Here is a 26952-nt window from a genome sequence, read left to right on the forward strand (position 1 = left end):
AGCAGAGACCTTGTCTGTTTTGTTCACTGCTGTATTCCCAGGAGACAGACTAGGCACTCAATTAACACCTCTCAAATAAATGATCTCCAAGATATGTTGTTAAATGGGGGAAAAGGAAAAAAAGGATATTATACTGTTATTAGTTTACTATAATTTGAATAATAAACTGTAAAATAAAATATATACACACATTATATATATGCTTGTACTCACATAAAATCTCTGGAAAGATATTTAAGAAACTGGTATTACTGTTGCCTTTAAGGAGAGGAACAAGTGGGTTGAAGGGCAAGGTTAGAGAGATTGATACTCAACCTTTTATTCTTTTTGAATTTTGTACCATGTGCATATGGCATCTACTTTTAAAAGTAATCTAAAATATATATAAGCCATTACTCATAAAACAGCGATATTTACCATAATTAGAAAATGGGAGATGATCTCCTCTTACAGCTTTACAGATTTCCAGCTTTACTGCACCTTTGAATAGAGTGTCAGAAGTTGATACCAGTTCTTAAACTCTCTCATTTTTGCTACCTACACTTATTTATCATCATAAAAATGACACTTTTATTAGTCAGTATGTCAGTGTTTACATCATTGAAAATGCTTTCCAACAAACTGACCCATCTTCTATTTTTTTTCTCCCTGATCAACACACATAGCTCTTACTCTGCATACAAATCATACTGGCTAACACAGGAAAAGTCAGAAGGTAACATTCACTCAAAAGAATAGGCTCAAGAAACAACAGAAAATTACTGAAATATCATAAGGGTGATTTTAAAAATTACTCAAGCCTATTTGGATACAATGACATTTTATGGTAACAGCAAGGTTCCATCATGTGAATTGAGAACAAAATAAACAATAACCAACACAAAAACCCATTAATAAGCTAAAAACTAAAACCTAATTTTTAACTGAGTTGAATTTTTTCAAAATTAAAGATAGAAAATCAATATTTTTTCAAAGTACCCTTAAATTCAACCTGACAAATTTGCAGTTTACTTGAGTAAAAGTATCAAATAAAGGATACTGATTAGCCACTGAAAATTCAGCTTCACTATAAATTAGTCTAAATATTGAAGCTCACCAAGTGATTCACACACTCCAAATACTACATCCTCAAATGTATTTCCAACCAAAAAGCTGTATATCAGAGAGGGGAAAAAAAGTGAAGAGTAAGGCTTCAAAATTATCTTCTGACAGAACTGGCATTAAACTATTGAGATCTGGAAAAGCCAAAATACACAAATACACATATGAAAACAAATCAGTTCAGTCATAATAAAAATAATTCAAAACAGCCTAAACATGTTCAAACAACCAGAAACTCATAAAGGACTGTGTTAGGAAATGTTTATTGTGGTAATGTGAATAACACTGCAAATCTACATATGCTTCAAAAACATTTGTTGAAAACAGATCTGATAGTTATGTGAATTTTAAACCTTTTATCTTACATTGAAAAATTACACTAATGAAGACAACTCTGAATAAAAAAATACGCTGTTTTTTGTTTTTTTTTTTTTTAAAAAAGAGCTCTTGCAAGTAATAATGTCTATGGTTAAATGCCAAAACACACATGTAACTATTAGGCTGTATTTACTATCAATCCAATTACTCTCTCTTCAGTTTCTTGTTTGCATTAGGATGGCAAATGAAGTACAAAATTTCAATTTCAAATATGCATATAACATTAACTGTGCCCTTTTTTTTTTTTTGGCATGTACCACAAGTAAATTATTTGAGTATTCTTTAAAAGAAGAACTATTTTTGTTAAGAATAAGCAGTGAGCTACCTTCAGTGAAAATTTTACCTTTTAAATCACTAGATTACATAGTCATTATTTTACCTTGCTAGATAAATGATAATCAGCAGTTTTTTATAGCCAGGTCAATTAGATACAAATCCTAAATGCTGAGCCTGAAGTCTTAACCATTTATCAAACAATTCTCATTCTTCTTTATATTCAAAACACCTCTTTCAAACAAATAAAGTGACTGTTGAATAGGATGGGGAGTTATTCTAAACTTTGCTTCATAGTATCTTAAACTACTTACTCAGAAACACAATTATCGATACAAATCCCACTGTAATTGTTTCATTCTGTCTCCTTGCCACATGGCACAGTGCCACATAATGTACTTTTTGCAGTCTGACATACTCAATGTCTTAGAAACAGCTTTGAAAACTGGCTCATGGCCTATTTGCAACTGATACTAGAGCTTAAATACCTTTCCAGCAAAGTTATACTAACTTCAAAATACTCTGGGATCAACCATTAAAATGTTTTTGTTTCGGTCACAACACTAATGAACACCAAATGTTAGAATTTGTTTTAACGATCTAATACATCAAGGATTTTCTTAAAAGGAAAGGCTGGATCAGCTATCCATTATATAATGAAAGGCAGATTAGTTAGTACTGATACAGATAATACTTGAAAGATTTAATACTTAAGTGTAGAATCAAGCATTAAAAAGTTAAGTTCATAAAGTCTGCTCAATTAGCCATAATACTCTTTCCCTATAAAAATACCAAATTCCTGGCTTCTGAGTGACATTTGAAAGCCTCCTTCCCTCCATTCCTAAAATAGCCAATTAACCTTTGCCTTGATTTCCCCATTTCTACAAAACAGGTGATCCTACACCATGCTTCGCTTACCACAAGGAATATACAATATCAAAGAAAGTGAAAGGAGCTGGAGGAAACCTGAACACATCAGGTCTATTAAAGCCTGGGAAGAACACTGGTTTGACAAGATTTTAGGAAACAAATGCATAAATGCTATTTTTAAAACACAAAAATAAAGAGTAGAAGAATGCTGCTTTCAAATTGTGGTGCTAGAGAAGACTCTTGGGAGTCCCTTGGACAGCAAGGAGATCAAACCAATCAATCCTAAAGGAAATCAACCCTGAATATTCACTGGAAGGACTGAAGCAGAAGCTTCAGTACTTCAGTCAAAGTACTCCAATACTTTGACCACCTGATGCAAAGAAACAACTCATCAGGAAAGACCCTGATGCTGGGAAAAATTGAAGGCAAAAGCAGAGGGGACAACAGAGGACGAGATGGTTGGATGGCATCACTGACTCAATGTACATGAGCCTGAGCAAGCTCTGGAAGATGATGAAGAACAGGGAAGCATGAGTGTGCTACAGTCCATGGGGTCACAAAGAGCAGGACACAATTGAGTGACTGAACAACAACAACAAAGCAATTTCTGTCAGACACTGTATGTGTGAGAGTACTAGTTACTTGGGTGAAAAGGGAAGGTATGAGGTTTAAAAAACAGAAACGTAGGTATTACTCTTCTCTAAAGCAGCTATACCTGATAAGACAAATAGTGCTCGGTTCATATTTAAGCCTTCTGCTATAGTTATATTTGAATGTAATAGATGATTCCTTATTTTTCAAAAAGATGACAGGTTTTGTTTAATAAATATCACAGTGAATTCAGACTTTTTAAAAATGTAACTATTTAGGGACTTCAAACAACCAAGGTACTAAGAAGTATCCCAAAAGGCTTTAAAGAATGGTTGCATATAACCATTAATATGAATTGGTGTCTTGATCTGTGAAATAATCGAACTCAAACTCGACTAAAGTTTGAATCTTCAGAACTCCTTAGATCACAGCATTGGACAAACTGGGCAAGGAGTTTTCATGACCTACAGAGACCAGTACAAGGCACATGTAAGCACTATACAAATTTTTGTTAAATATACCTTTAAATACACATTTGCAAATAAAGGTTGTTGTTATAGAATCCTATTACAAAAGAAAATTATTTTAAAGAAAGTGTGGTAAAAAGCTTTCATTTTTCTTTATTTACTTACTTATTGAAAGGTAGAGTGGCTTTATTAAAATGAGACAAAGTAGACTTGAGAATAAGGAATATTGCCAGGGGTAGAGAGGAACACTACATAATGACAAAGGGGCTGATTCATCAAAAAGACACAGCAATTCTAAATATGCATGCCCATTCAAAAAAGAGATTCAAACTATATGAAGCAAAACTGGAGAGAATGAAAAAAGAAACAGACAAATTCACATTTCCAACTGTGACTTCAATACTTTTTTACAGTAATTGATAGCATAAGCAGACACAGAATCCATAAGGGTGAGATCAATCATGGGAAGGCAAATGAAACATTATATTCATAAAAGAAAGATTTATAGATGAAACTTGCATTTATTCCAATTCACAAATGAGTACATGTTCATTGATTTAGCCACTCATTCATTCAAACATTTACTAATAGCTTATTTTCCTAGCACTGGGCTAGGTATTAAGAGATAAACACGATAAAATAAGAGATAATTAAGATAAAATCTGTGACCCAAGACTAATCAGGTACTCTGCTCACTTTTGAATTTATTAAGAATTTAAAGAAAATGTGACACTTACATAGTATTTAAATGGTGTAACTATGCACAGTAATGTGGTTTTGTTGCTGTCATCATATTTTAAAGAACCCTTCTAAATGTATTGCAAATAAAAGCTGAAGGCTGGTGAAACAGACAGACAAGTGTATCCAAACACATTTTCTCATTACTCTTCTCTCAGAACCGAGCAGCTAATTAAAGAATGTTGGATATGAAAGCCTGGCTGTGGTGGTTAAACTTGAAAGAAACTAATATGGTTTTCGGTTATCAAATAATTTGATCACTATGAGAAAAATGAACAGGAGTAATTTGAAGCATGCAATTTGCCTCTTTTCTCTGAAGCAGATTTATGGTTGCTCTTATATCCTCACATTTTTGTTGTGGGTAGGCTATACTTTTCAACTCGCATCTTAGCATTATGACACAGAAATCTTCTAACTTGACCTTATATCTACGTAGCTTCATAACCTCTAGATTATATTATTTGACTTGGAGACACCATGCACACAAAACAATGGATACAAATAAAATAGTCAAATAAATGGTCTTTAAAAGAAAACTCTCATATAGAAATTTTTAAAGCTTTAAGTCTATATATCCTTTTCTTTTTTGGTGTATAGAAATAAAATTTATTTTCATACTATAGCACAGGAGACATACAATCAATATGTTTTCCTAGAGTGTATAATATATAAATTATTCACATTAAAAAAAAAAGAACAGAAAGCCTCATATGCAGGAGGTATTTAAAAATGTATACCTAATTTTGAATTGGTGTTTTTGACAGTATACACAACTAGCTTACAAAGCTGAATGAGTATGATGATACATATTTGAAAAAAGTACACATATGGGCCCACTCCAGGTACTTAATTCAGTACACAGATAACTCGTTCTTCACTTTGGTCACTGCAATTCCAGGTGCTGAGGCATATGTGGATCTGAAAGGTACTTCCAGGAGTATTATTTATTACATTGGCATTTTAAAGATTCCTGTTTCTTCTATTCTCCTTTATAGCGAGGGGTCCTTTTCTCTTTAAAAGCAAGAAGACCTTCAAGTCTGTCTTTTGTTGGAATGGTCTGAGCATAACATGCTTCTTCTATGGCTAATCCTGTTACTAAATCAACCTCCATTCCTAGATTAATTGCTAATTTTGCCACTCTCATTGCAACAGGTCCCTGAGGTAAAAACTCTCTTGCTAGGTCCAAGGCCTTTCTGTAGGCAGCGTCCCCCTCCTGGTTCTGTTCTAGAACATGGCTGATCAAGCCCACTGACTTGGCTTCTTGGCCATCAAGCACACGTGCAGAGAAGATGAGCTCTTTCCCTAGGGACATCCCAATGGCACGTGGCAGTCGCTGTGTTCCCCCAATTTCATTAATCATTGCTCTTATTTTGGAGACAAAAGGACCAACTTCACTGGAACTCATTTTGGCTCTTTCCTTAAGATCAGCACCAGCACAGAATATCCCCGGGACTTCATTTCTGACTATTATGGTCCGTACTTTCTTATCAGATTTTAAAGCATCCACAGCTCTTGAAAGCATTTTTATAAGATTTTTACTCAGTGAATTTTTGGCATAGGCTCTGTTTATTCCAAGCACCACAATTCCTCGGTTTTCCTCCTCCAGGTACCACACCCGCAGCTCGTCCTGTCTTCACCTCTGCGCTGTAGCCCCTCTGCCAGGCCGCTCCCCCGGCCGCGGGCGTCCAGCCCCGGGCCCATGTCGAGTCGACCCGCGGGCACGTCCAGGAGCCGGGCAGCCTGCACCTGGCGCCTAGCCGCATACAGCAAGCGGCCACCAAGCGGGCACGGCTGGCTTGCAAAGTGCCCAAGGCCCCAGGTGCCGCGGAAGCTGCCACCGCCATGTTGTCTCAGTCTATATATCCTTTTAAGAACAGACAGTACTTACCAAACGAATCCTCTCCCTCTGCACTGTCATAGCAATTTGAACCAGCAACATATTTCCAAATATTTAGGTAATGAGATAGTACAATCTTGGGAAAAGTCTCTCAAACGGCTAGACTTCTCTACTCCTTGCTAGACTACTCCACGGGAAAAAATTAGTTTGTGTCTATCCTGAAATTGATTTTTTTAATTTTTTAATTGTAGTAGAATATACATATAAAATTTAACATCTGAACCACTTCTAAGTGTACGGCTCAGTGGTGTTAAATACAAGCACACTGTGTACAGTGTGGACACACTGTGTCCAGAACTTTTCATCCTGTAAAACTGAAAGTCTACACTCATTAAACAATAAATGAAACCACCATTTTACTTTCTATCTCCATGACTCTGACTACTCTAGCTACCTAATGAGTAGAATTATACAGTATTTGCCTTTTTGTGATCAGCTTATTTCATTTAGCATGTCTTCAAGGTTGTATAGCATGTGTCAGAATTTCCTTCCTTCTTAAGGCTGTATAATATTCTATTGTATGTATATACTGCATTTTGTTTAACCCATTCATCCACTGATGGACACTTGGGTTGCTTCCTTTGTCTATCACGAATAATGCTGCTATGAATGTAAATTAAATGACTCATTTAAAGTACATATTACTAAATTATTCAATGATGAATATGAAAGGTAAGAAAAACACCAAAACAAATTATCACTTGGTTTTCTAATAAAGGGTGCTCATTTCCATTCAATAGACTGGTAATGCCTGCCAATGCAAGAGACACAGGTTCAATCCCTGATCTGGGAAGATCCCACATACCACACAGCAACTGAGCCCGTGTGCCACAACTACTGAGGCGTGTGGGCTCTAGAGCTCATGTTCCACAAGAGAAGCCACCGCAACGAGAAGCCCCTGCAGCACCGCAACTAGAGAAAAGCCTGTGCAGCAACCAAGACCCAGCACAGCCAAACAACAAATAAATAAATAAAATTATTTTAAAAAACTGGTACATATACACAATGGAGTATTACTCAGCCATTAAAAAGAATACATTTGAATCAGTTCTAATGAGGTGGATGAAACTGGAGCCTATTATACAGAGTGAAGTAAGCCAGAAGGAAAAACATAAATACAGTATACTAACGCACATATATGGAATTTAGAAAGATGGTAACAATAACCCGGTGTACGAGACAGCAAAAGAGACACTGATGTATAGAACAGTCTTATGGACTCTGTGGGAGAGGGAGAGGGTGGGAAGATTTGGGAGCATGGCAATGAAACATGTAAAATATCATGTAGGAAACGAGTTGCCAGTCCAGGTTCGATGCACGATGCTGGATGCTTGGGGCTGGTGCACTGGGACGGCCCAGAGGGATGGTATGGGGAGGGAGGAGGGAGGAGGGTTCGGGATGGGGAACACATGTATACCTGTGGCGGATTCATTTTGATATTTGGCAAAACTAATACAATTATGTAAAGTTTAAAAATAAAATAAAATTGGAAGAATAAAAAAAAAAAAAAAGAAACCTACACACAGTAAAAAAAAATAAAATAAAAATAAAAATAAAAAACTGGTAAACAGAACACAGCAAAAGGCCCGCATATATTTGAATTGTCACTAAGTTCTCTATCTTTCATAATTAGTTTTAAAAGTCTACCAGGTCAATTGAACAATGCCTAATTTTTATATCTAAAATTAACACATATCAAGAATTTATCATGCAGGAGTATTCAGAAATCTTTTTTCCACAGCAGATATTCTTATAACTTTATGGGGAAGCTTAAAACGATGACTGATTTTTTTTTTTCCTGAAACATCCTTATAACCTCACTGAATGACATTTTTCTCAAATTCCATATTTCAAAGAGAAAACACAATACACTCTTTGACAAGCATTTAATTATATAATCAATGAAAGCTATTTAAAGGTTTAAAATATCCAGAAGGAGGAACTATTATTAAGTCTTGAATAATATTAAGTAAAAGCTTTTCTATTTAGACAAAGGTACTCATGAAGTGAACGTAATACATGTATGCCTATATGTCAGAGCACTTCTTCATCTTCCAGTTAATAATACGTTATTATGTGTTCAATAATCCTAAAACCATGACTATGTTGTAACATTCAATTTTCATACCAAAGTGTCATTATTGTGTAGCATTTAGCTATGCACCTTACGGTCTCCTCCTAAGAGCACTGCTCCAAGCAAATGCACTGTGGGCTTGGTCCCCACAGTCACTCAAAATTCTTTCAAGAGGGTTCCAGAGTGTTTACTCGGCTGCCACTGGAAAATAGGCAGTATCTCCACAGAGCATATGGAAAGAGGTCCAAAATTCATTGCTTCATTAAAAAGTCAAATTGCAAGACAATTCTGAAAATACATGCCAGAAAATATTAACCGTAGTTTCTTGGAGTCAGACTGGAAAGGTGGGTCGAAAAAAGGACTTCTTATTTTCATTTAACATTCATTTAACATTTTTAAGGCAGTAAAACTATTCTGTATGAAACTACAATGATGTATATATGATATTATGCAGTCATCAAAACTCACAGACTTGTACAACACAAAAAGTTAGCAATAGGAGAAACTGCCGGGGTGGGGATGGAAGTGGGAAAAGAATATGGGAATTTTCTGTATTTCCACTCAATTTTCCTATAAATCTAAAAATGCTCTAAAAAATAAGTATGCTAAATAAAAAAGAAATCTGTACTTTTAGTTTCAAATGACAAGTTCATGCAGGATAATAAAAAACAAATTTTAAAACTTCTAAGAATGCTAAATCACATGATAAATGCAGATTTGGGAGATGAAATCAACACATGCCATGTTATTACAGGGCTTTCTATTCAATATTAGATATTTTGCTGTTTAAAGCAGGCTAGCTCCAGTACTCTTGCCTGGAAAATCCCATGGACACAGGAGTCTGGTAGGCTGCAGTCTATGGGGTCTCGAAGAGTCGGACACGACTGAGCGACTTCACTTTCTCTTTTCACTTTCATGCACTGGAGAAGGAAATGGTCACCCACTCCAGTGTTCTTGCCTGGAGAATCCCAGGGACAGAGGAGCCTGGTGGGGCTGCCGTCTATGGGGTCGCACAAAGTCGGACACGACTGAAGCGACTTAGCAGCAGCAGCAGCAGCATCCAGAATATAAAAATGTACATTTTTACATATAAATATGTATTAACATATAAAATATGCTATGTTAAGTATAACATAGTACATATTTTATATGTATATAAATTATATATATAATACATGTGTATATTTTATACACATATGTATATGTGTATTTTATATACATATAAAATACATAGTATACAAAATAGTACATATTTTACATATAAATATGTACTGCTGCTATTGCTAAGTCGCTTCAGTTGTGTCCGACTCTGTGCGACCCCATAGACGGCAGCCCACCAGGCTCCCCTGTCCCTGGGATTCTCCAGGCAAGAACACTGGAGTGGGTGGCCATTTCCTTCTCCAATGCATGAAAGTGAAAAGTGAAAGTGAAGTCGCTCAGTCATGTCCGACTCTTAGTGACCCCAGGGACTGCAGCCCACTAGGCTCCTCTGTCCATGAGATTTTCCAGACAAGAGTACTGACATAATATAAAAATGCACTGACATAAAAATGTAATTATATATGAACTAAGAGATAATAACTACCCTATATAGGTGTGGGCTTCCCTGGCAACTCAGTGGTAAAGAATCCATCTGCCAATGCAGGATATACGGGTTTGATCCCTGAGTGGGGAAGATCCCCTGGAGAAGCAAATGGCAACCCACTTCATTATTCTTGCCTGGGAAATCCCATGGACAGAGGAACCTAGAGGGCTAAGTCCATGGTGTTGCAAAAGAGCCGGACATGACTTAGTGACTGAACAACAATATATAACATTGTTGTTTCTATCATCTCCCTAAGGTGCCTTTTTAGACATTTTCCCCCAATCATGCTCACCCATGAAATTTTAATGCCACCAATATACTCTCTAATCTTTTATATTATTACAAAGTCACTCCCCCCACACACATGTATACATTGTATCATTAATTTCCTGTTTCTCTATCTTACAGGCAAAAAGGATGCACTCAACTCTAATCAGCCCCTTTAAAATTTTAACTGTGGTACTCCAAATTGCACATAATAAGGTCCAGAGAACAGGTACTAAAAGTATGGATAAATACTGTCAAATCACTTACCGATGATTCTATTTTAAAACCTAGTCTATTTAAAATATGCTTGAATTACACTAGGAGGAGAAAAAGGGAGAACATATAAATTATTACAACTTTTTTGATGTTTTTAGCACATTTAGGTGTTTAGCCTAGAAAGCTGAGTGAAAAGAACGAGCATAAGGAAAAGCTCTATGTTTTCTAGTGAAATATTTCCTTATCAAAAAATTTGTATAGGAGGTAAAAAATGGAGAGGCACAGAAATGCATTCCAACATTCCAGAAAAGGGATTTCCTTAAGAAAACATTACTAAATATTACAGCATGTACAAGTGTGCCAGGAAATCTACTGATTATAACCAGGAGTATGCAGGAAAAGTTGAGATTTAGGAAAGTGTAACTTGTACTCAGTAGGAAAGGGAGGAAGGGGAGAAGGCCTTCTTGTCATTAATATGCTAAGGGGCCATGAGGTATACAGATCCCAATAGGAGCCAGTAAGCAGAGGAAACGTTCTCCTGCACCCAGCACCTCTGAAAAGTATGCTTCTAATATTAATACATACAGATCTCTACCTCTGGGCTTATCTTCCTCCAAGATGCCAAAGGCTATCTGAATTAAGGGGAAGAAACTATTAATAGATTAGAGCATGCCCTTCCCTGTCTTCAACCTTAAAGGTGAATCAAGTTTTACCTTTGGGATATAACATATAAACAGTGCAATTTTTAATGCACAGCCACTTTAAAATAACTTCCTTCCACTTATCTGCTGATGATTAAAATGTCTTTGAGATGATAATTACTTTCTTATGATGATAACAGATAAAGAACATTTAAAATGAAACTAAAATTTGAAGAAAAAGGAGTAAATATTCCAAGAAAAAGGAATAAATATACATATAGCTTTAAGTGTTTTCCCCTTTATTATAGTGAATGTTATTTCTCCAATGAAAAAAATTTATAAATACTTTAATTGGTTTTATCACGTATTATCTTTCAAATTTTTTGACTAAAAATACAATTAATCTACAAGTATAAACAACACATCAGTTCACCATTCCATCAAAATTAAAAAGACAAGACCAGCTGGGCCATAAAGAAGGCTGAGCGCCAAAGAATTGATGCTTTCAAGCTGTGGAACTGGAGAAGACTCTTGAGAGTCCCTTAGACAGAAAGAAGATCAAACCAGTCAATCCTAAAGGAAATCAACCCTAAATATTCACTGGAAGGACTGCTGCTGAAGCTGAAGCTCCAATACTCTGGCCACCTGATGTGAAGAGCTGACTCGTTGGAAAAGACCTGACGCTGGGAAAGACTGAGAGTAGGAGGAGAAGGGGGCAACAGAGGATGAGATGGTTGGACGACATCACTGACTTAACGGACATGAATCTGAGCAAACTCCGGGAGATAGTGAAAGACAGCCTGGCATGCTGCAGCTCACGGGGCTGCAAAGAGTTGGACACAACTTAGCAAATGAACAAGTGGTCTTGAAAGAAGACAAAGATTATCAATAAGTAGAAACGGCATAGGAATGTTAAGACTAAGCTCACCAAAGACAAGTAAAAATGACCGCTACCAACATCCAACGAGAGAGCCAGCATAGCACAGTGTGTTAAGAGTGTGCTAACACACATTCTTCAAATCCCAGTGCTGTCTCTTTATACAGATATAAACTTAGGGTACCGAAGGGAGCTATCTTAACTTCTCAAAGCTTAGCTGCTTTATTTGGAAAATGAGGACATCAGAAGTCACAGTCACATTAGTTGTTTTAAAGTTCAAATGAGACAATGCCTTCGGCATAGAGGCTGGCACATATAAACACCCAATAAATGTTAGCCTAAAACAGGTTACTGTTAATATGCGGCGATAAATCTGAACAAACAGCTCTCTAGGCACACTATTAAGAAGAAACACCATTACTGAGCTGTAGGGCACACAACTATGGAGTTCCATGGGCCTTCATGAAGGTATCATTTGAATCATGACCAACGCATTACACAGATGCTTTGTAGGGGTTAACATTAATATTACAGACTTTAAAAGAATAATCAGAAAACAGCCATCTAGAAATGCGTGAACACTCAAGCTGGCACAGATGTGAATCTGAACATTATTCAATCTCTGAGTTTCATTTTTCCTATTTCTAATATGAAGATAATACCACTTAACTGACAAGGCTGTTAAAATAATAGAGAATAATTCATGTGACTCGCTTAGTACAGTGTCCAACAGGCTAACAGCTTATAAGCAGCCAACAAATGATATTAGAATTACAACTATGATGATGACAGGCACTTTTCTTCTCTTATAATCAGATAACAATAGAAGGGAAATTAAACTGTTCTAGTTCTCTAAAAGAAAAAAAATACTTGAGATGTTCCTTTCTAGAAAAAAAAAAGTCAAAACCACCACCCATTATTACTTGGAATGCAGTTCTTCATTAGAGCAGACTGAAATATATATGATACCTCATTCCTTTCCTTCCACAAAGCCAGTTTGAATGAATAAGTGAATGAATGAATCAATGAACAAATTAAGTAAATAAATAAATCTCTGAAATTACTTCATTCATTACTGCTTAATTCATGAGACTGCTGAAATACAGCCACTTCAATGATATACTATGGTTGCTACTCATAACTAGAAACTTCTCGCCAAGCCATAGCTGATGGAACAGCAGTGGCATAAAGTAGAGGTGGTATTAGAAGGGTTTCAGCTTTGGTGTGCAATGTTCTTTCTCTCACTATAAGACAGAGAATGATTATTAGGCTTAATCTACAGAGGAATAAAGAGGTATTGGCTGTAAGTAAAAGAAGTCAGTCACATATTATATGATTCCATTTATATGAAATGTCCAGAAGAGGCAAATCCATACCAACAGAAAGGAGACTAGTGGTTTTCTGGTGCTGAGGTGGGGGAGGAAGGGCAAGGAGCAGGATGAGGAGTGACTGCTCACAAGTATGGGGTTTCTTTAGGAGTGTTAAAATTTTTCAAAACTTAGATGTAATGGTCACATAACCAAATGTGAATAAATGGGAAACCACTAGACTGGATGAGCATGTTTTCTAACTTTTCTTTTCCATGAATGTCCATAATTAAAGCTATAGGAATAGATTCTGTAAATAAGTATTTTTTCAATAAGCTGGCAACATGACACCCCATTACAAAACTTTCTAAGAAAAATTATATCACCAAAAAGTAGTTATCTACCCCTTAAAGTAATAAATCAATAATGCCTAGGTTTATCGCAAAAGCATGATCTCTCATTCCAGTAATATGATTAATGATTTATACACTTTGAAAATGGAATTTCTGCTGAGGATTGAATGACTCAAAGAAATCACACCCAAACTTGTTACCTACTAACAAAAAGAGTCCACATAAGAATTTATGTTCTACATGTTTGGGCTAGCTCTTATTTCTGGCTGTACTACACACTGAGATACCAGAAACCCTTCTGGAGTGGACACTATGATTCATCTCCCAGGTCTTGCGCTTAAAGACTCAATTTCCCCAGCAGCCAAGAATGTTAGCTACTGTTGGTTCACAGCCAAGAGTCTCTCCAGGAATTGCCCTCACCCAAAGACTCCCATCACTAGGAGGAGATGGAGTACCATTACCCCTGGCAGGTGGCAGGACAGTTGTTAAAACTTTCACCACTAGTAATCTGGAATGAGACACCAGTATAAGATGAATGAGCTGGTGGATATCACGTTTCAGGATTTGAGAAGTTAAGAGTAAAGCAGTAATTATAAGGACTGTGAAATCAGATGGCTCTTGCTAGATGCTATTGGTGCTGTGGGCAACTGACTGATTAATCACCAACTGAACGTAAAGTGCAAAAGTCAAAAGACCTCTTGGCAGCATATAAAAAGCCTCTCATCTCCAACAACAACGACAAAAACAACAGAAAACCGAAGCTTCAGCCCAAGACTCAACATAAGGGTAGCTGAGCTCCAGGCTGGATTTTCAATCCCCTCAAATCAACTACATCAAGGTCAGGGTTCTGTTTAGAAAGGCATGGAACCCTAAGGCTTAACATGAGGATATCTGAGTCATGTGCTTGAAAATCTTGAATCTCCAGGTTCCCAGGATCTGTCTGATCCTGAGGAATTATTAATAACACTTTTCCTTGCCTGAAGATGATGCAAAGGTTTCTACTACACAAGACAACCTATGTCCTCCACAATCAACCTCCACTTCCCCTTCCAGCCTCCAGACCAATCACAAACAACTATGCTTGGGAAGTGCGGAATGTGTTAAGGTAGGACAGGACTATATGCTGAAGGAGCTGCCGGACTGACTTAGCCAACATTTACCCACAGCACCTGGAAAAGTACATGTAGGACTGGATCCTGAAAATGCTGATCAAGGGAGATAGAATATAAAGTTGGATAAAGGAGAGCTTAGTTGAAAGGGCTTCCCAGGTGACTCAGTGGTAAAGAATCTACCTGACAATGCAGGAGACACAGGAGACGTGGATTCAATTTGTTGTTCAGGAAGATCCCCTGGAGAAGTAAATGGCAACCCACTCCAGTATTCTTGCCTGGAGGATCCCATGGACAGAGGAGCCTGGCAGGTTACAACCCATAGGATCACAAAGAGCTGGACACAACTGAGTGACTGAGCATGCATCTAGCTGAAAGCAGGTATCCTCCCATGATACAGAATTTAACACCTAGACAAGGACCTTGGAAATGATACTAGTCTACTACTAAGATAGCTCTTAAAAGCTTGGATGATGTAAAGGTCTACTGTAAGTGAAAGGAAAATGCCAGAACTGCTGTTGCAGATGGTAAAGTGAAGGAATAGTGGGACCCTGGAGAGCACACACCAGGTTTAGGCTGAGAAAAAGGTGCCTGCCAACCATACTTCACAGGAGGGCCCAAAAGACACTATATCCCCAAAGCAGTAAGGAACGTGCTGGTGAGCATCATCCAGCTCAGCGGTAGCTGTCCTCATAGGCCAGTTTGACCAGAAGAAATATTATTAGAGAGCGGGGTTCCCTGAGGTACAAAGACCTGGCCCCATGCCTGAATCTGAAATATCTCTGAACACTGAGCCCAGCCCAGAGCTCTCCACAGAATTGAAATTCTGGTTGCAACTGCACTGTAGGTTAGCTTCTCCCTCTGCTCAATCCTGCTTCACAATCTTTCACTTTCCTACAGATGCTGTTCCCAAGAGAACTGCCTCAAAAACCTCCTCCATGCAAATCTCTGCCTCAACTCTCTTATTTCCTGGAGAACCAGACCTAAGACTATCTTAAACATTTCACAATGCTGGATGAAATAAAACAATAATCCTTTAACCGCACAGAAGGAAATTAAGCAGTGAGAGGCCAAAAATAAGAGACAGGAATTGAGAAAACCAGAGCCATAAGCATGAATTGATTGTGGTTGCTGTGGGGAGACATGCCAGTTTCAATAACCAAAAGGCTTGAATTTTAACACCTACTAAGTAGCTGGAAATGGGGCCTTAACCTTGAGAAACAGAGAGTTAGAATAAAATGCTCTCATAAAACCAAGTTACCCAGCTAAGAGGCTTAACTATCTTGGCCAGGGTTCTAATGGACAATAACAGCCTACACTGAGAACTTGAGAGTTGTGGCCCAGCCTTTAGAGAGGTTTGAAGTTCAAACGTATATTAGCTGCATGGGTCAAGAAATCCGAGGCTCAGAAACTTATCAAAAAAACTCATCTCAGGCCAATAATACTCCTGGGATACCTAGCAAAAACAAATGCAAAACTACTCTGGACCTAGAGAATTTCTAAAAATAAAGCCTCACTAAAGATGAGCTTATAATCCAAAGTTACAAAGCACCTGAAGAAATAACCCACCATATGATAAACAGAAGACATAAAAGACAATAGAATTAGACAATTAAAAACTTCAGTTAATAGTACAAATAGAACTTACAAAATAAGCATGCTTAAAATTATTTAAAAGGCATTATAAAACATATCAAAAATGTCAGACAGATTTGGGAGGGGGAATAGGAGTTTTATAAGCACTGAAATTAAAAAATATATATATATGTATATATTTTACTAAGCTGCAGGTTGGGCTTCTCTGGTAGCTCATCTAGTAAAGAATCCATCTGCCTGCAATGGAGGAGACCCTCGTTCGAATACTGGGTCAGGAAGATCCCCTGGAGAAGGGATAGGCTAGCTACTCCAGTATTCTTGGGCTTCCCTTGTGGCTCAGATGGTAAAGAATCCACCTGCAATGCAGAAGACCCCAGTCCAGTCCCTGGGTGGAGATGGCAAACCACTCCAGCATTCTTGCCTGGAGAATCCCCATGGACAGAGGAACCTGATGGGCTACAGTCCATGGGGTCATAAAGAGTCGGACACAACTGAGCGACTAAAGCACAGCATAGCAAGGTGCAGGTTAAGACACAGCTTAAGAAACCATTAAAAAAAAGACAAAGAGTTAGAACTCCCCTGGTGGTTCAGGGGTTAGGAGTCAGCCTTGCAGTGCAGGGGACACAGGTTCGATCCCTGGTGGGGGAACTAAGATCCCACACGCTGTGGGGCAACTAGCCCCGAGTGCCACAGCTACTGAGTCCACGAGCTCCAGAGCCCATGTGCCACAACTAGAGAGCCCACGTACTGCAGTGAAAGATCCCGCATGACACAACACAGGTCCTGCATGCTGCAACTGAGAGCCAGCGCAGCCAAATACATAAATGAATGTTAGCGGAAAAAGAAAGAGCTTAGGAAATTACTCAGATACAAAACAGAGACGTGGAAAATGAAACATGGCATTAAGAAATACCGAGCATAGGAAAAAAGACCTAGTAACAACCTGCAGCAAATCAAGAAGAGAACAGAATGAGAAGCAATATTTGAAGAAATAGGTGAGAATTTTCCAAAAATGATGAAAAGCATTAATCATCAGACTGAGAAACCTCCTACATACACATCTCACTAAGATGCATTGTCAACAAACTATACAAACACCAAAGACAAAGAGATTATCTCAAAAGCAATCAGAGAACATGGTCTCAAGAGGAAGAAACAAAATGGTACACTGCAAACCAAAATTAAACACAGTAAGACAAAGGAAGGCTCTATGCTGATATTCCTGTCATTCAATAAGCACATCTAGAAAGCAGAGGGGAGACAGGATCAAACAGCATGTGAAAGAAGGAACCACAGAACACTTCTTCCTCCCAGGAGGGAGCGCTTGTCAAGCAGTAAAAATACAATTCTTTTTCTTTTTGGGCTTCACTTAGATGAGAGAAGGAAGGTAAAGTAAAATGAAAGAAGGTAAGGAGGGAGAAGAAAAATTCTCTTTCCTTAAAAGAGATGATCATAAGATAGAATAAAAAAGTATCTAAAGACAAAAGAATTTGGGGGAGAATTTTTATAAAACAAATTTTCACGGAAAGCCTCTAGGATGAAGACAAAAATGCTTTGCTTATGGGTAAGACTAATGAAATTTGAATAATTAGGGGAATCCTAACTCAGCAGTGGCCACAGGACTGGAAAAGGTCAGTTTTCATTCCAGTACCAAAGAAAGGCAATGCCAAAAAATGCTCAAACTATCACATAATTGCACTCATCTCACACACTAGTAAAGTAATGCTCAAAATTCTCCAAGCCAGGCTTCAGCCATACATGAACCATAAACTTCCAATATTCAAGCTGGTTTTAGAAAAGGCAGAGGAACCAGAGATCAAATTGCCAACATCCTCTGGATTACCGAAAAAGCAAGAGAGTTCCAGAGAAACATCTATTTCTGCTTTATTGACTATGCCAAAGCCTTTGACTGTGTGGATCACAAGAAACTGTGGAAAATTCTGAAAGAGATGGGAATACCAGACCACCTGACCTGCCCCTCGAGAAACCTATATGCAGGTCAGGAAGCAACAGTTAGAATTGGACATGGAACAACAGACTGGTTCCAAATAGGAAAAGGAGTATGTCAAGGCTGTATATTGTCACCCTGCTTATTTAACTTATATGCAGAGTACATCATGAGAAATGCTGGGCTGGAAGAAGCACAAGCTGGAATCAAGATTGCTGGGAGAAATATCAATAACCTCAGATATGCAGATGACACCATCCTTACGGCAGAAAGTGAAGAGGAACTAAAAAGCCTTTTGATGAAAGTTAAAGAGGAGAGTGAAAAAGTTGGCTTAAAGCTCAACATTCAGAAAACGAAGATCATGGCATCTGGTCCTATCACTTCATGGCAAATAGATGGGGAAACAATGGAAACAGTGTCAGACTTTGTTTTCTTGGGCTCCAAAATCACTGCAGATGGTGATTGCAGCCATGAAATTAAAAGACGTTTACTCCTTGGAAGGAAAGTTATGACCAACCTAGACAGCATATTAAAACGCAGAGACATTACTTTGCCAACAAAGGTCCGTCTAGCCAAGGCTATGGTTTTTCCAGTGGTCATGTATGGATGCAAGAGTTGGACTGTGAAGAAAGCTGAGCGCCGAAGAATTGAATCTTTTGAAGTGTGGTGTTGGAGAAGACTCTTGAGAGTCCCTTGGACTGCAAGGAGATCCAACCAGTCCATTCTAAAGGAGATCAGTCCTGGATGTTCTTTGGAAGAACTGACACTATAGGTGAAACTCCAGTACCTTGGCCACCTCATGTGAAGAGCTGACTCATTGGAAAAGACTGATGCTGGGAGATATTGGGGGCAGGAGGAGAAGGGGACGACAGAGGATGAGATGGCTGGATGGCATCACCGACTCGATGGACGTGAGGGTTGGTGATGGACAGGGAGGCCTGGAGTGCTGCAATTCATGGGGTCATAAAGAGTCGGATACAACTGAGCGACTGAACTGAACTGAACTTATAAAAAACATAATGATATAAAATATAAAAATGGTGATACAGTGAGAAAGCAGAAATATTAAAACTTAACACTGTAATGGACACTGTGGTTGCACCCCCAGCAACCATGTCCCCTACTTTGCCTTTGGAGCACTACTCCTGCCTCACACAGCCTTTATGTTTAGGGGGGAGGCAACCACATTCACTCTAGCAATAAGGCAGAGGACTCAAGTTCAAGGTATTCAGTGTAATATCCCCTACTTCACCCTGATGTCTGGAGAAGTTTCCTGGGAACTTTTGGAAAAGAACATCTCTCCTCTTGTGTATGATGGTGGTATAAAATATGATGCCTATAACTGCTGCAGCCATTTTGCAATCATGAGGAAAGCCAGCCTAAAAACAAAATCAGCATGAAGATTTGAGCAAAGCCAAGAGAATTACAAAGAAACAGAGCCAGAGTCCTGCTCAAATAGCATCTGAAGATTGACCTGTCTCTAAACTTTCCAGTTAAGTAAATGAAACAAATTCCCTTTGTTTTACCAAGTCAAGTTTTCAGTTATTTGTAACTAGAAACATTATCTGATATATATGATACATGGTTAAAGCTCTATGTGATTTATCACTAAAATTTCCACTGATTTAGACTCAAAACAAATTTTAGACTAGAAATTTATTAAGATACAATACAGAAATGGCTTAGGGGAAAAAAATGAGAAAATGGTTGGTATGGGAGATTTTCACTAGTCATGAGAAAGTAATTTGCAGGAGCCAGGAAAACTGAGCATTCCAAACACCAGAGGCCCTGCATGTCCTAAGACAATTGTGAAGATGAGAGTTAAGATGCTGGAGCCAGAGAGAAAACAAGACATTCTTAAATGAGGTTTGCCTCTAAAGAAATCCAGAGAGTATGAAACTACTTCCTCTTGCCAGTCTTTTTGTTTTCATGCTATTTGCTTAAACTTTGTTTACTATTTTTAAAAATTGAAAGATCTCTTACTATATATGCATAATATATGCATTTATCATCACTCACTCCCAAAACTCCACTAAAAAGACAGTAAAGGAAACATTTTTTAAGTATTAAATACTTGGGATAAAGACTGGAGGAAATTAAAGACAAAAGAAGCTAATAAAATTTTGGAAGATGGAAAGCAAAGAGTTGAACAGTTTCTGACTTAGCAGAACAGATAGACTGGAAACTTAACAACCTGTAGTTAAGAGAACAATGCCAACAAGAAAGTAATCCACAAATAAAGAATCCCAGAAAGGCACAGAATGAGGCAGAGTAATGAGTGGGGCTAAAATCAGGAGGATGATGAAACTTCTCATAAGGAACAACTACACGCTGGACACTTCTTTCTAATTCTCCCACGAACACTCATTCCGGCAAGAGAAAAGCAGTTACTCTCCGGTAAAAACTGAATGTGACAGATTTGACTTAGGAACTAAAGACACTGGGTGTGAGGATAAGATACTGTACTGAAAACAAGAAGCGTAAATACAAGTTTACTTACTAAGCAGTGATACAAATTTACTTACTAAGCAGTGAGATCACCCCTGACTCCCAAGCTCTCTTCTCTTACTCAAGTGTCAGACCAGCCTTTTACTGCCTAGGCAGGAGATAATGATTCCTCCTTGTGAAGAAAAATCAGTTCAGAAGAAAAGACTGTAAGTTTTAAGAGTCAAGAGATATCTCAATAATATAAATCTTGCTTTCAATTAACGGTCCTAGAGTGCAAATCATATGCACAGAGATTCCACTAAAATTTTCTGCATTAACTAAACATTTGAGGAACAACTGGGACATGATTCTATCATGAATAAAAAAGAAACCAAATCAGATAGAAAAAAAAAAAAAACTATACAGTACACAAATAAACTGTTTTTTTTTTTAATTAAAATTAATACCTTCAGTAAGATGAGATGAAACTGTATCCATAAAACAAGAATAGGGGATACATAAAGGAAAACCTAGAAAATAAGAAACAAACTTTTGAAAAATTTAAATGAGAGCAGAAACTTTAAAAATATATATAACAGTAAGGCTGAAAATAAAGCTGAGGAAATCACCCAGACTCTAGAAACTTGGAAGATCAAAATCTACAATAGCTAATTAGACTACAGAAATTCTGGAAGACAGAAAAAAGAAGAAGAAATTATCAAAGATATAATAAAAGAAAATTTCCCATAAATTCCAAGAAAAATAAGTTACAAAGAAAAGTAAGTATAATCATAATAATCACTTTGTGGCTCATCTACGAATAATACATAATTATAATAATGAAGACAGTGACTAACCAAAAACTGTACTATTATGGAAGAAGAACGTTGATGGGGAGAGGCAAAGAATTAATGGAAGGCAGGTATAAAGAACTAAATCTTCATTTGTCTTATTAGAAAGTCAACATATAGTGACTAAAATTGAAAAATTAAGAAATGAGCTCATAAATACAGTGAAAAATATGGAAGTATATACCCAAAGAAACTGTTAATAAAAATAGTTGCCACCGGGGATAATAACCCAAGGTTGAGAAGAACTAGTCAAGGATCAACATTTTTCATTACACACTTTACCTCATTATTTGAGCTTTTAACATTAATTAAACTTATAAACTAACCTCTGTAAGAGATATTTTATAACATTAAGTAGCATAAAACAATGGAAATATTTTATTAAATATTTTAATCTATTCATTTTTTAGTTCTTTTAAATTTAAACATTTTTCTCATACAGATCCTCTTGCCCATTTCTTATTATTTCATTCTAGACAAGTATATTTTTGGCTACTGTCTTGAATGACACCATAAAAATTTTGTTCTCTAACTGGTTATTGCTAGTTATTTATCGTATTTTTAATTCAAAGAACCCTTGGTTTTAATTTTCTTAAATCCACTGTTAACAAAAATCATTTTCATTATCCTTATATTTAGCATTGTGCCTCACCCACAACAGGTAGAAAGTAAATATTTAACAAACCACAGAAAACACTGACAGAGCGCTCACTGTGTCACACTGAACTAGGCCATTTATAATCTCTCATCTTCACAGCTCTTTCAGGTAGTGTTTAGGCAGACTGTAACAAACCGTCAACAGCTCTAATAAAGGAAAAAAGATTTAAGGGCTTACGTAAGACAGTTTATTTCTCTCTCACATAATAGTTGGAAAGTAAGTGAGTACTCTAGGGCAAGTGAACAGCTCTGCTCCAGGGAACCCACACTAGCTAGCTGGTTCTGCCATCTCCATTATCTGGGGTCCATCTCTGGATAAAGGCTCCTGCTTCAATTCTTGTCCTTTCCTAAAGAGAAAAAGAAGAGGACATCCAAGGCAAATGACTTTTTCTTTAAGAAGATCACCCCAAAAGTTGTCCACATCTCTTCCTTTAACATCTTATGGTCTTAAACTTAGTCATAGGCCCCTTTCAGGTACATCTAGCTGAGAAATGCAATTGTAGTTGAGTGGTCATGCTGGCTAAAACTTGGGGTGGGGCTGGGAATTCCATTTCTCAAAAGAGAAAAAAAAAGAATGGCTCTAAGGGCAGTTAGCAGTTTTTGTCACAGGTCTGTATTATAATCTCTATTTATAAATGCAGAAACCGAAACATCAGAGCTGTTTACCTAAAGGTCATATGGCTAATAATAATTAAGCCACGATTCAACTCTATCTTGATCCTGTACTAGTTCTACTGTGCAGGCATACTATGTTGCTTCAGTCTTGTCTGACTCTGCAAACCAACCGACTGTAGTCCACCAGGCTCCTCTGTCTATGGGATTCTCCAGGCAAGAATACTGGAGTGGGTTGCCACACCCTCCTCCAGAGGATCTTCCCCACCCAGGGATCAAACATATATTTCTTATGTCTCCTGTATCGTATTAAATAACAATAGGAATGTATATATACTATAAAAATTTTCACTAAATGTGGCAGAACTGGATTGATTCTAACCATAATCCTGGGTGTCCAGCAGTAGCAGCCACCCCACCCACACTGTTATCAGCCTTTCCACCTCTGAGGGAATTAACCCCATTCCCTTTCCACCTCTAAGGGAATTAACCCCATTCCGCCTAATGAAACATCAAGGGTCTCCCCAGTGGGAGCTGCCATGTAAGACAATGCTGACTCACCTCCACCACCCCTCTTTTCTTCTAGATTTATAATTAGACTCAAGTCCCAGCACGTCCCTAAAAGTGAGGTACAAAGTAGGAGGTTTGCTATGTACACTCCAAAAGAACTACTTGGGTTTTCAATTATAATTTATGCTTGCAGAAACTGAGGGAACATGTCTGGAAATGAGTATTTAAGGGTATGGGATAATGGTACAAGGAACATAAAGTTGAATCAGGCTGTATTTCTTGATAAGGGCTCACTAAGCAAAGATTCTGCCTTTAATGTTCTAGCTGGGGTCATTAGAAAGGGCTCTAACAGTTTGGCTGGTTGGCCAAAACATCAAAAGATGGCATACCATGAGCAAATTTAAAACACCCCACCCCTGGGTCCCCTTTGGTCTAATGCAGAAGGGATTCAAAGGCTTAGGAAAATTGAAATGTTAAGAGTGAATTGTCAATTAAAGCCTACTTGCCCACAGTGCGAGGATCCAGAAGAGTCAGAAATAAATCTGTGCCAGGTGCCCCAACATCCTTGAAAAGCCTTCTGATTACTCTTCTCTGTAAACTAGACCTTCCACTGGGAACCGCAACCATTCAACCAGAAAACCTACACACAATGGGAGTAATTGGGTCCCAAGGTGGCAGGGACCAACTGGCAGCATTTAGCTGCCAAAGCAAGGTGGGTATAGTCACCGTAATGAACAAGAGTCAAAGCAACTGGAATAGTATGATTCATACAGACCTACGGTGTTGGCTAATCATGGTATTGCTAGAAGTAAAATAGATAGGAAGCTTACTAACTTCTTATTTGTTCTGAATAAGCAAAAAAGTCTAGGTCAAAGGAACAAAATTCTAATTCAAATCATAAAAACAAAGAGTCATGGCCCCTCAATTGATCACAGACTTGAGCCAGTTTACAGACCCAGAACCCCTTAAATGAAAAGGTCAGTTCTCTTGAAGAAGGACCCCAGTAGACTACTGAAAACGTATGCTGTTAATCATTCTTCCAACCTTATTAACCACGGACTGGGGAAAAGAAAATAACGAGACCTTCCAGGGACTGATGGACACTGGCTCTGAACTGACGCTGATTCCAGGAACCCAAAACAACAGCCCTCCAATCAGAGTAGGAGTTTACGGAGGACAGGTTACCAATGGAGTTTTAGCTCAGGTCCATTCATAGTGGGCCCAGTGGGTCCCCAAACCCACTCCGTGGGTTCCCCAGTTCCAGGATACATAATTGTAACACACCTACTTACTAGATGGCAGAATTTTCACACTGTCTCCTCCCTGACCTGTGGAGTCGGGGTTATCATATGGGGAAAGGCTGAGTGGAAGCTACTAAAACTGATTCTACCAAGGAAAACCCAGTAAATCAAAAGCAATACCACATTCCTGGGAGGACTTCAGAAATCAGGCTATCAACAAGGACTTGAAAAATGCAAGAGTTGCAATTCCCACCACTCTCCATTCAATCTCCTGTTAGGCCTGTGCAGAAGACAGATGGATCTTGGAGAGTGACGGATCAACGGTAAGTTTAACCAAGTGGTGATTCCAATAGCAGGAGTTTCAGTAGATGTGTTTTCATTGCTTGAGTAAGTTAATACAATCCCTGGGATGTGGTATGCAGCTATTGACCTGGCAAATGCCTTTTCCTCTATCCTGTCCATAAGACCCAACAAAAGGAGTTTGCTCTCAGCTGGTAAAACCAGCAATACATTTCCACTGTCTTACTTCAGGGGTATATCAACTCTCCAGCCCTGTGTCACAGTATACTTCACAGGGATCTTACTGTCTTCCCCTTCCACAAGACGTTACATCGTCCCATTGTACCTACGACATGACGCTAACTGCAGAGCAGCAGCAACTTCTCTAGACTAATTGGTCAGACATCTGTATATCAGAAGACAAGAGACAAATCTGACTAAACTTCAGGGGTCTTTTACCTCAGTGAAATTTTTAGGGGGCATTGGTATGAGGCAGGTTGAGACATCCCTCCCGAGGTAAAGGATAGGTTGCTGCATCTGGCCCCCCCCACAACCAAGAAAGAGGCACAATGCTTAGGGGACCACGATGGATTCTAAAGGCAACATAGTCCTCACATGGCTGTGTTACTCCAGCCCATTTACCAAGTGATCAGAAGAGCTGCTGGTTTGAGGGGTCCCAGAATAACAGAAGGTTTATGACAGGTTTCGGCTGCTGGGCAAGCACTGCACCGGGGCCACATGATGCAGCAGATCCCACAGTGCCTGAAGGACCCTGGCAGACAGCGTGAGCCTTCGGCAGGCCCTCACATTGAATCACAGCACAGAACTTTAGGATGTGGGAGCAAGACCCTACATCATCTCCAGATAATCATTCTCCCTTTAAGAGACAATTCTTGGCCTGCTACTGGGCTTCAAATCAAATGCTTGACCACGGGCTACCAAGTTACCATGAGACCTGAGCTGCCCAATACAAACTGAGTGTTATATGACCCCCTGAGCCCTAAAGCTGGGCGTGCACAGCAACACGTCACTGTCAAATGGAAGCAGCGTGCACCTGATTGGGCTCAGCAGGCCGTGAAGGCACAGGTAAAATATATGAAGAAGCAGCCCAAATGCTCATGGTCCCACTCCTGCTACGCTGCCTCTGTTTCCCCCCACCCCCCTGCACCTGCACCTATGCAGTCAGTCACCTGAGAGGAAGAGGAGGTTTGGGTCTGGCTGACAGACGCTTCTGCTGGATATACAAGGTAAGTAGACAGATTCGAGACTCCTCACTTCCATTCCAGTGTTCTTTTCACTATCCCAGTGGAAGTAAGGTTTGTCTATCACAATTATAGGCATTCCCAGATGTTAAACAGTTTAAATGATAATTTTTTCTTCCAGGTGATAATAAAGCTCCAGTCCCAAGTAAATCCTAAAGTTTGGCCACACATTACTACTTCTGTTCATTTACTGAAAATTTATCAAGCAATGTTATTTTACCAACATAAAGCTAAAGGAGGAAACCTTCACAGTCAACAGTTTGTCTGTACAGCTATTTCTAAAATCTAGTGTGCTCACTTACAAACATCACTAGAATAGAAGAACTGAAGTCTGATTTTTCTCTTAATTGTGTTTACCTTCATGGTCACCGAAAGAGTCCAGTAACCAGTTTTCCCTCAGAGAATGAAACACCATATTCCTTCCATCTCAACAGTCAAAATTATTCACACTCTAATACAAGGTCTGTTTACTCTGTTTGATACTTTTTGCTACTGTCCTAAATACAAAACAGAAATCCAGAATGTCTGCTGAATTAAGCTAAATTTCTCAACAGATGCCAAAGTTACCTAAAAGAAGGACCCAAACATTCTTTTTCAATATTCGTGTCCTCCAGATTCCCACCTACTGTCTTGCTCCTTTTTATCTGAGGCAGACAGAGAACCTGCTGTTAAGATCCTGCCTCTTTACTCGAGGGATTAGCCCACAAAGAGTTAGCTTATCTCTCCAGCCACAGAATATGGTGCTATGCTCTGTTACACTATTTCTCTATGATGCGCCTGCCTGCTTAGTCGCTCAGTCATGTCCGAATCTTTGCGACCCCATGG

The 26952-nt window shown here is 38.4% G+C and overlaps 1 protein-coding gene and 2 pseudogenes across 12 annotated transcripts in view; all 3 read right to left on the reverse strand.

The window, feature by feature from the left end:
• DISP1 (dispatched RND transporter family member 1) overlaps positions 1 to 26952 on the reverse strand; it is a 224916-nt gene that overhangs the window by 157215 nt on the left and 40749 nt on the right. The window lies entirely within an intron of this gene.
• Positions 1608 to 7863, reverse strand: LOC147356869 (methylglutaconyl-CoA hydratase, mitochondrial pseudogene; annotated as a pseudogene). The gene has a single exon (XR_015143588.1). The product of XR_015143588.1 is annotated as a methylglutaconyl-CoA hydratase, mitochondrial pseudogene (transcript).
• On the reverse strand, positions 5261 to 6254 carry LOC147356870 (methylglutaconyl-CoA hydratase, mitochondrial pseudogene; annotated as a pseudogene). Its single transcript, XR_015143587.1, has one exon. The product of XR_015143587.1 is annotated as a methylglutaconyl-CoA hydratase, mitochondrial pseudogene (transcript).

The sequence above is a fragment of the Bos grunniens genome, chromosome 16 (genome assembly GCF_055505025.1).
Source record: "Bos grunniens cultivar Pamir isolate PY7600 chromosome 16, Bosgru_T2T1.0, whole genome shotgun sequence".
NCBI classification, from domain to species: Eukaryota; Metazoa; Chordata; class Mammalia; order Artiodactyla; family Bovidae; genus Bos; species Bos grunniens.